This window comes from Cibotium barometz, chromosome 18, assembly GCF_041138505.1.
Source record: "Cibotium barometz isolate CiBa-2024 chromosome 18, ASM4113850v1, whole genome shotgun sequence".
NCBI lineage: Eukaryota > Viridiplantae > Streptophyta > Polypodiopsida > Cyatheales > Cibotiaceae > Cibotium > Cibotium barometz.
Window position 1 is genome coordinate 28,387,478 of NC_141063.1, and position 9,900 is coordinate 28,397,377.

The window sequence follows — 9,900 nt, forward strand, 5'->3', positions numbered from 1 at the left end:
ACCCTTTCTAACTCTCTCTAACTAGCCAACTCTCTTAAGACTCTCTAAATTTCTCTTTGTTACTCTCTCCAACTCTCTCTCTCTCTCTCTCAAACTAGCACTCTCTCTATAGCTCTCTGTAACACTCTCTCTCAACGTCTTATTTAAAGAGGAATTTGAGATAAATTTATTTTATGCATGAGAAAATTTAAATGATAAAAGAGAAATTACCATGAAATTTGAAATTCAATCATTTAAATGGTAAAAGTGAAATTCTTGGCATAACTGGAATAATGAATATTTTTATTAAAGAAAAGAGGAATTTTAGATAAATTTATTTTATGATAAAAGAGGAATTCCCATGATATTTGGAATTCAATCAATTAAATACAAAAAGAGAAATTTCCATGATATTTGAGATCCAAGAAATTAAATAGAAAAAGAGAAATTTTTAGCATAATTCAAATTATGAGTATTTATCAAAAGTGGAATTTTGAGCATTGTTGGGAAATATGGGTAGAATTGATTTTTGTAAATCCCATGAATCTTTTACTCAAAAAGAAGAATATTGAATATATTTCACTTGAGAAAATTGAGAAAGAATATGAAAATATCCGTTAAGAAAAAGAACCTTCACTTGAGAAAATTGAGAAAGAATATGAAAATATCCGTTGAGAAAAAGAATCTTTACCTAGGCCAAGCAATTGGCATAAATTTAGAAAAGTCCCATTAGTATCAAAAATAAAAAATGTTACTAAATGTGAATAGATGTTAATGCGATGTGAATAAGATGTTAATGCGATGTGATAAGATGTGAGTGGATGTGATGTGAATGGATGGGATGTGATGTGAATCTGAATGGATGAGATGTGATGTGAATGGATGTGATGTGATGTGATGTGAGTTAGGATAGATATGAATGAATGAGATATGATGTGATGTGAATGGATGTGATGTGATGTGAATGGATGAGATGTGATGTGAATTGGGATAGATGTGAATGGATGAGATGTGATGTGATGTGAATATATGTGGATGTGAATGTGAATGTATAAACGTGCATGTGAATGACTGGATGGATATGGATGAATGAGATAGAATGTGTATGGATGTGATGTAATGTGGATAGAATGTATGTGATGGGATGGGAATGTAATGAATGTGATGGATGTGAATAGATGTCTGGATAGATGTGGATGAATGAGATAGAATGTGTATGGATGGATATGGATGTGATTTAATGTGGATAAAATGTATATGATGGGATGGGGATGCAATGAATGTGATGGATGTGATGTAATGTGGATAGAATGTATGTGATGGGATGGGAATGCAATGAATGTGATGGATGTGAATAGATGCGATGAGATGTGAATGGATGTGAATGTGACGTGATGTAAGTAGATGTGAATGGATGTGATGTGATGTGTTGTGAATCGGGATAGATGTGAATGAATGAGATGTGATATGATGTGAATCAGGGATAGATGTGAATGGATGAGATGTGATGTGAATTGGAATAGATGTGAATGAATGAGATGTGAATCAGGGATAGATGTGAATGGATGAGATGTGAATCCGGGATAGATGTGAATGGATGAGATGTGATGTGAATCGGGATAGATGTGAATGGATGAGATGTGATGTGATGTGATGTGATGTGAATCGGGATAGATGTGATGTGATGTGAATCAGGATAGATTTGAATGGATGAGATGTGATGTGAATGGATGTGATGTGAATCAGGATAGATATGAATGAATGAGATGTGATGTGATGTGAATGGATGAGATGTGATGTGAATGGATGTGATGTGATGTGATGTGGATCAAGGTAGTTGTGAATGGATGAGATGTGATGTGAATGGATGAGATGTGATGTGAATGGATGTAATGTGAATCGGGGATAGATGGGAATGGATGAGATGTGATGTGAATGGATGTGATGTGGATTGGGGTAGTTGTGAATGGATGGGATGTGATGTGATGTGATGTGGATATGGGTAGATGAGAATGGATGAGATGTGATGAGAAAAGACGTGGATAGATGTGATGGGATGTAATATAATGTGATTGGATGAAAATGGATAAGGGTCAATGGGAATACATATGATTGGATGTGGATTAAGTAAAGTCAATTGATTTAGAAGAATGTGGAATAACGGGAAATGATGTGAAACGATGTGAAAAGATGAGAGTTCGTTAGAAACTATATTTATAACCTATTTTTAAATGACTGTTTTATGTCAAGAATGTTGGGGAAGCATTTTGACCATCTTGTGAATGAGGTCGTGGAGTCCTAAGTGATAAAGTTGCAACAGCTCTGATGACGGAGAGTCAATGGAGGGTGTCTCGCGTAGCAAGGTTGGCCGAGGTTTTGACCAGCCTCGGTTTGATTTAAATTGTGAGCTTTCGGTATGGTGGATGAGGGACCAAGGAAGCGGCCTATGAGTGAAGCGCTAGGTGACCTGTGAAGGATCCTAGAGGGTGCGGACCATACAGTGCTCGGGCTCTAGGGTGCCGAAGATACCCATGCGTGCGACGAAGATACCCATGCATACGATGAGGAAGATAATAGAACAAGGTGTTAGAGTTGTTTTCTGAACTCAGGCATGGATCTAGTTGATTGACCTTGCTGGTCCTCAACGGATGAGTCCATGGCTCTTTTATATGGATCTGTTGGTTGATCTTGCTGATCTTTAACGGAGAGTCTATCTAGATTTTTATAAGTGAATATATTTTCGGGTACTATGAGCTAGGAACTATTGAAAAGGCCCCCAAGTGGAAAGGTGGTGAGCGTTTTGGTTGCTAATCATTAGGAAAAATGGAAGCTCATTTTGAGCCCCTATAAGAAATTCACTATTTTCTCTTTTCTCTCTCTACCAAAGCAAGAAAATATGGATACTTGCGTCAGAAATGTCAGTGTGAAAAGGAATAAATATATTCTTTCACATGCTTTACATTCAATGTTCATATAAGAGCAACACTTTTCTGTGCAGAATTTGGTGATTCTGACACTGCAGACGCATCCGAAACGGCCCAAAACCCCAAAAACGGCATTGGAAACGCTGGAATCGGACATCCGGAGGCCCGAAAACGGCCAAAAAAGGCCCCAAAAGTGGATTTGCTGAAAAACGCGATTTGGTACCTTCTTCCATGTGAAAATCTCAAAGAGAGAGAGAGAGAGAGAGAGAGAGAGAGAGAGAGAGAGAGAGAGAGAGAGAGAGAGAGAGAGAGAGAGACCCCACAACCCAATGTAACCTACCCCAATAAAGTAAAACCTCCTCTGAGTCACCGATGATGTAGGCCACATGGTAGATGTATGTGTGAGCACTTTAGTCAAGGTTGCGGGCACTTGTAGTAGCCTTGGACACACATAGAGAGAGTGTGTCAAGGACTATGAGTTTAGGGACTTGAGGCACTAGTCGCGGACTATCAAGTAAGAGAGAAACTTGGTATAGGGTCCAGGTGTGCTAAGTTCACTTGAGGGGAGGTGTGCTAGGCACTGGTCGCGGACTATCAAGTAAGAGGGAAACTTGGTATAGGGTCCAGGTGTGCTAGGAGTATTCACTTGAGGGGAGGTGTTGAAATATACAAGTGAATAAGGTGTGTGCGGGAACAAGCTCTTGGGCAAGAGGCTATAAAAAAGAATCTATAAATGGGAGAGAACCTGTGAAAAGGTGAGAAGAATCTACTGGGGAAGAAGGTACCAAATCGCGTTTTTCAGCAAATCCACTTTTGGGGCCTTTTTTGGTCGTTTTCGGACCTCCGGATGTCCGATTCCAGTGTTTCTAGTGTCGTTTTTGGGGTTTTGGGCCGTTCCGAACGCGTTTGCGATGTCAGATTCACCAAATTTTGCACAAAAAATAATTCTTTTAAAGATTCAAATTGGATCACCTTATTAATGTGACACGCTTCTATGAACATACAATACTATTTCTTTTTCTTATTTTCATCTTCTTTTGTTGAATTTTCAACGTAACGTTGGCCCACTCCTGATTGGTTGAGAGCCTATTTTCTCTCTCTTCTAAAAGGCCCCAAAGTGAGCTCCCTTTTTTCCTAATGGATGCCATAGGTATACCAATGAAAGAATGATTTGAAATTAGAATTCAACCGGATATTTTGGAGGATTATGATCAGTGATACTATGGTTTCATTAAAAGATTATTTTAAAGACAGTTGAATCTGTGAAAAAGGGAATTTCATATTGGGTGTGTAAGTGGTGGAACCATCTTGAAGTTTGCATGAAGCGTTGGCTAGGGGGCCTGGTAACTCTTTTTCCCCTGGTACTCGGGACAAAACATAACCAAATTCCTAAATGGATCTTATCAGTACAGTTGTTGGAAGTTGGCTAACCCATGCGAGTGGATGGGGTAAGGCTATTGATGGATCCCTAAAATGAGACTCAATTCTGTTATGGTACAATAGATGAAGTAAATCTTGGATAGTCTTGTTCTATGGAAAAGAATCAACGGCTGTGCCTCTCGATGAGGAAAAAAGCGTTGGTTTCTATGATCCAAGTGCAAGTTTCTTCCTTGATCTGACCATGTGACTTATAGGTTCGGTTCAATTAGTTAGGTTAGTTAAGGCTCTTGACTACGTTAGAATAAAAATATCTTGGAGGGATCGCCCATGCTTTCTGGACGAGGGAAGTTTTTTCGGGTTCAGTTTTGGAAGAACCGAGGGATTAGTCTCTTGTCTGGATATCCCTAGAGAAAGAGGCTTTGCCCTGCACAAGAAGTGCTACTTCCACTGCTAGCACCCCTAAATCGTTGCGTGGAGGGGGCAGGGATCTTTCAGTCCAAGACACACTCCATTCTACTTCCACTGCACTAGCAACCCTGAAGTAGTTGCGCGGAGGGGGTAGGGATCTTTCAGTCCAAGACACACTCCATTCTATATGGAGTTTCATATAACCAAGAGAATTCTATGCAATTTTCATCTACCCAAGAGAATTATATATGGAGTTTCATCTACCCAAGCGAATTTTATATTGAGTTTTATCTACCCAAGAGAACTATATGTGAGTTTCATCTACCTAAGAGAATTCTATACCGAGTTTCATCTACCCAAGGAGAATTCTATGTAAGTTTCTCAAACCCTCACAAACTTCAAATATTAGATCAAAGACACCACAAGCCACATGGGTCTAGTATTTTAAGAAAGCATATCACAAGAAGAGAAATAATAGCATCCACAAGAGGGAAAGTTGAGAGGAAATTCTCATAAAGTAAAGTTAAGCAAGTAAACCCCAATCGAGTTTAACAAATTTGGCCTATATACTTGTCCACAAGATAAGCTCTGGGGATCTCACATGTTTCCTTTGCCCATGACCCACTTATTTTCATCCATCACCCCTAAATCCTTATTCATCAAATTGTTTTCCCAAGTGCATCATTAGTCCACATCATTGGTTGTTCCATCCTAGAAATTTACTATTACAAGCACCCACTACAATGAATACCCAAGCCAAAAATGGCTTCCAGTATTTAGGCATTGATATACCATATTGGTTTATGGTAGATGTAATTTTCTACTAGATACCCACTACAATGAAGACCCAAGCCAAAAATGGCTTTTGGTCTTAAGGCATTGATAGACCATATTTGGTTGATGTATTTTCTAATTGAGAATATTCCGAGAATTATGGTTGGATTAGAAATTTCCAATAAAATCACCACAATCCAAGCATAGCTTTATCCAACACAAGAACACAAACTTATGACCCTCGAGTTATGGGATTTATTAGGTCAACCAACACTCAACGCTCATCCTGAAAGAATTCCATTCACCTTGTATTATTGTCTTTAACCTTATTATTGTTGTCTTTTATAATGTGTACTTGTCTTGAATGCTTGTCAAATACTAGATGATTCCCATGTGCTTGTCTTAGATTCTTGTCAAACTAGATGATTGCCATGTGCCTAATCCTCTTGCCCAAGCTCTATACCTTGCACATTTCAACCTTATAATTTCTCCTTGCAATGTTGGTACCATCTGCCTCCACTTCATTTTTGTTAAACTTTGGTTATCATTAACTTGATCAAGGCATTGACAAGTTTAACACTACCCCCTTCCTCGCTAGAATCTAGCCCGTTGGATGTGCTTGTGGTGACTCGCATGATTCAAGGTGTTGATGATAAGGTTAAAAGTCTATTGTTTCAAGACAAGTTGCAACTTCATGGTGATGCACCTTGGTTGAATGAATTCACAAGGTAAACAATCCAAATCCAATGTGATAGATGGGTATTATGCTTAAGGCTTAAAATGGTTTATGAAAGAGACCCAAACATGTAACTCAAAAAGATTCAATACAAGTATGAGAAAAGCAAACATGTTAAAGGAAATAATTAAATGATTTTTTCTTTTAGAGAATGATCTTTTTCTTAATTGTTCCCCAATTTGAGTCCTTGCTACACTATAGGCCTCAAGAAGACAAAAGGTTCAAAAGGAAGCTTTGTAGGGGCATAAAGAACTCTATAGGCTCAAGAGGAATTCCAAAAGTCTTTAAGTCCCAAGAAAGGCTTGTAGTTTCTTTGAAGATCTTAAGGTGCACTTGAATGGCGTGTATCTTGAGGTTTCAAGAGGATGTGAGGGCTCAAAGTGAGTAAAATGCAACTTAGTGGGCTAAGTTGCATTTAAGTGAGGGCTTAAAGTGAGAAAAATGCACTTAGTGGGCTAAGGCCTCTCAATCACAAGACCTTAAAAGTCATGTACAATCTTCCCCAAGGTGAAAACTTAAATGATCATCTATGGTGCAAACTCTAAAACAGTGTGAGAGCTCAAAGTGAGATTTTGCAACTTAGCGAGCTAAGACATCTCAATCACAAGACCTTAAAATGTATGGACAAAAAATTCCCCAAGGTGCAAACTCTAATATGGTCATCTATGGTGCATTCTTGGTGGAAAGAGCTAAAAATAGAGATGAAGAAAATCCCAATTGAAGTCTGTTGATCCTAGATATAGAATTCATATGTGCACACTACATGCACAAAATGCAGAATTAATGAAAAGCTGGTTTCTTCAATATAAATTTTCTTATACACTTAAAATAGAATAAGGGGAAAAATCTATTGAAAATCTAGAGAAAGTGCTAGAAACATCAAGATTGAGAAAGACTTAAAGAGAATTAAGACAACATGAGATGTGTCTCATGTCAAAGCAAGGAAGTTTTTTGTATATGATGCATAGCTATAGATGAGAAAGGAGAAACCAAGCAGCACTTACAAAGCATGGTGAAAGAGAAATTAAGAGGGAGGTTTATGAAGTTCGAAAGCAAGTGCATTGATTGTTTGGCCAATAGAAATGAAAATACTTGGGAAGCTATGGACAATAGAAATGAAAATACTTGGGAAGCTATGGACACTATTTTTTGCTATCTTAGTAAGCTTTATCAAGATAAAGATGATAAGGATGACTTCAAGGAAAGATTTGAATATAGGAAAGAATTTGAAATAATACATGAGGAGATGAAAAAAATTTAATGATAGATGAGGAGAGGAAAACATCACCCATTGCATGGTAATAATCGATATTATCCATCATCTTTTCATCTAGCTTATTTATTTTCATATTTTAGTTACATATACAATTTTAAGTGGACAACATATATTTTCTTTTTATTACTTTATTACATCATATAATTTGTAATCCTACTTCATGGAAAAATAAGATAACTTTGCAATTTGGCCTACACGAGGCTTTAAGAAAAGCAAGGGGTGCTTGTTTTCATGCAACTAGACATGGAGGAAGAGACATGGTTCATTGGTTTACTAGCACTATTTCAATGGTTCTACCATAAACTAGAAATAATGTTTAATCGAAAAGATTTAGTGATGCAATCAACTTTGCCTAGAATAATTAGAAATAATAATATAGAGAAAACAAAAAGCTCTTGGATCAATTCCAAAGCAATGGAATTGATCCAACAAAAGCTCTTGGATCAATTCTAAAGTAATGAAAATTCTCTTGGAATGAAGAGAATTAGATGCAAAAAGAAATGGATACAACATTCTTCAATATAATTTAAACACTACACACATTATAGCTTTAGCTTTTTAATGCCAACTTCATTACACATTACAGCTTTAGCTTTTAGTGCCAACTTCTTTCTCCTCCTGTTCGTCTATCTTAAGTAGAGGTTCTCTCCTATGTGTTCTTAAAAAATTTATGTTTTAAAGTGGATCCAATAAAGAAGGATCTTAAATCTAGCTTAATATAACATACACTACATAGATATATGTAAGAACCTCTGGTAGCTCTAAACCACTTCCATATCCAAATACACATAATGAAAATTTATGTTTTAAAGTGGATCCAATAAAGAAGGATCTTAAATCTAGCTTAATATAACATACACTACATAGATATATGTAAGAACCTCTGGTAGCTCTAAACCACTTCCATATCCAAATACACATAATGAAAATACTTTTTCACAAAAATGACTTTTTTTATTGCCAATAGCAAAGGACATCCATCCAGTACACCTAAAAAAAGATTTCATGGTGGCTAAAGAGCCACTTCTCCATAAGGTGAAAACATTTTATGAAAACAACTTAATTTGTGCAAATCCAAGATTTCAATATATTCTCTAATAATAGAGTATCTTCCAACCAATGCCATGACCTCTACTTCCTTTGCTTCATGATTGAAATGTATCATTTTGTAAGAAAATAGAAGAAAGTACAAACATCTTAGAATGAAAGTATTGAAAAAAAAGTAATTACTATTTTGAAACTCCAGTGTGAAAAAAGAGAAAGTACTATTTTGGAACTCTAGTGTGAAAAAGAAGAGACTATTTTGGAACTCTAATCAAATTTTAATGATAATGTAAAAAAGAGTCGCATACAATTTTCTTTCTTGTCCTCTTTGATCATGTTCTTCTTTTCTAGGTCTATAGATCCCTTGTCTTTCTTGTCCTCTTTGATCATGTTCTTCTTTTCTAGGTCTATAGATCCCTCGTCGATACCCTCACTTTTCTTTCTAGGTCTATAGATCCCTCTTCCATAAAAACTCACTTTTCACCAACTTTGTGAATAAGATAACTTTTCTTCCCATCGTATCATTTTCTTGAATCTCTCTGGAAGCTTCTTTAATTGTTCGTTATCCTCCTCAGACATGTGAATAATGACATCTATCAACAATCTCTCTAAAACTCTTCACTTTGTTCTTTCTTTTTCCCGACCATGTGAATAATGACATCTATCCCAAGGATAGGATGCCAATTAGGTGTTGAGAGGTCAAACTCAACACGAGCTGACACTCATGATGCGCATGGGTGACCATTCCACATTTACACTATTGGCATGTTTGGTAGCAGCTAACATGACACTCTTGATGCGCATGGGTGACCATTCCACATTTACACTACTGGCATGTGTGGTAGCTACTAACATGATGGATCTTCGCCACTACTTCTATAGCTAGACTATGTCACCTACCTAGTCCAACCAAGTTATGGCATACTTATCTTGTCATCTCACCTATTTAGCATGTTCACAGTATGGAAGGATTATGCATAGTACTCTAGTACTTATGTTAGGTTTTCACTTATCTTTTGTAGCCTTATTTTGAGAGTAAGAAGAAGAAGAAGATTTCAGCCTTCCATCTGTGTGTGTGTGTTATCTATTGTTGTGTGAGTGTGTATATGCTTGCAAAAGCTCAAGAGCTCTCTCCTCTCCCAATCTTTTCTAGTTTAAGATAAGCATCTGAGAGCGACAAGCAAAGGAAGCTATGAAGGCAAAGGAAGCATTACACGGGTAAGAGCATCATCATCTCTTCTCCTTCTTACTTAGGTATGACACCCCCTAGGTAGCTCTCGGAGCACATATCTCTAATGAAGAAGTTATCTTTGCAAGTGGCCAGAATTGTATTTCAGAAGCTTTTCAGCCTCCATGTGGCCACTGCAAGGTGTTTTCGA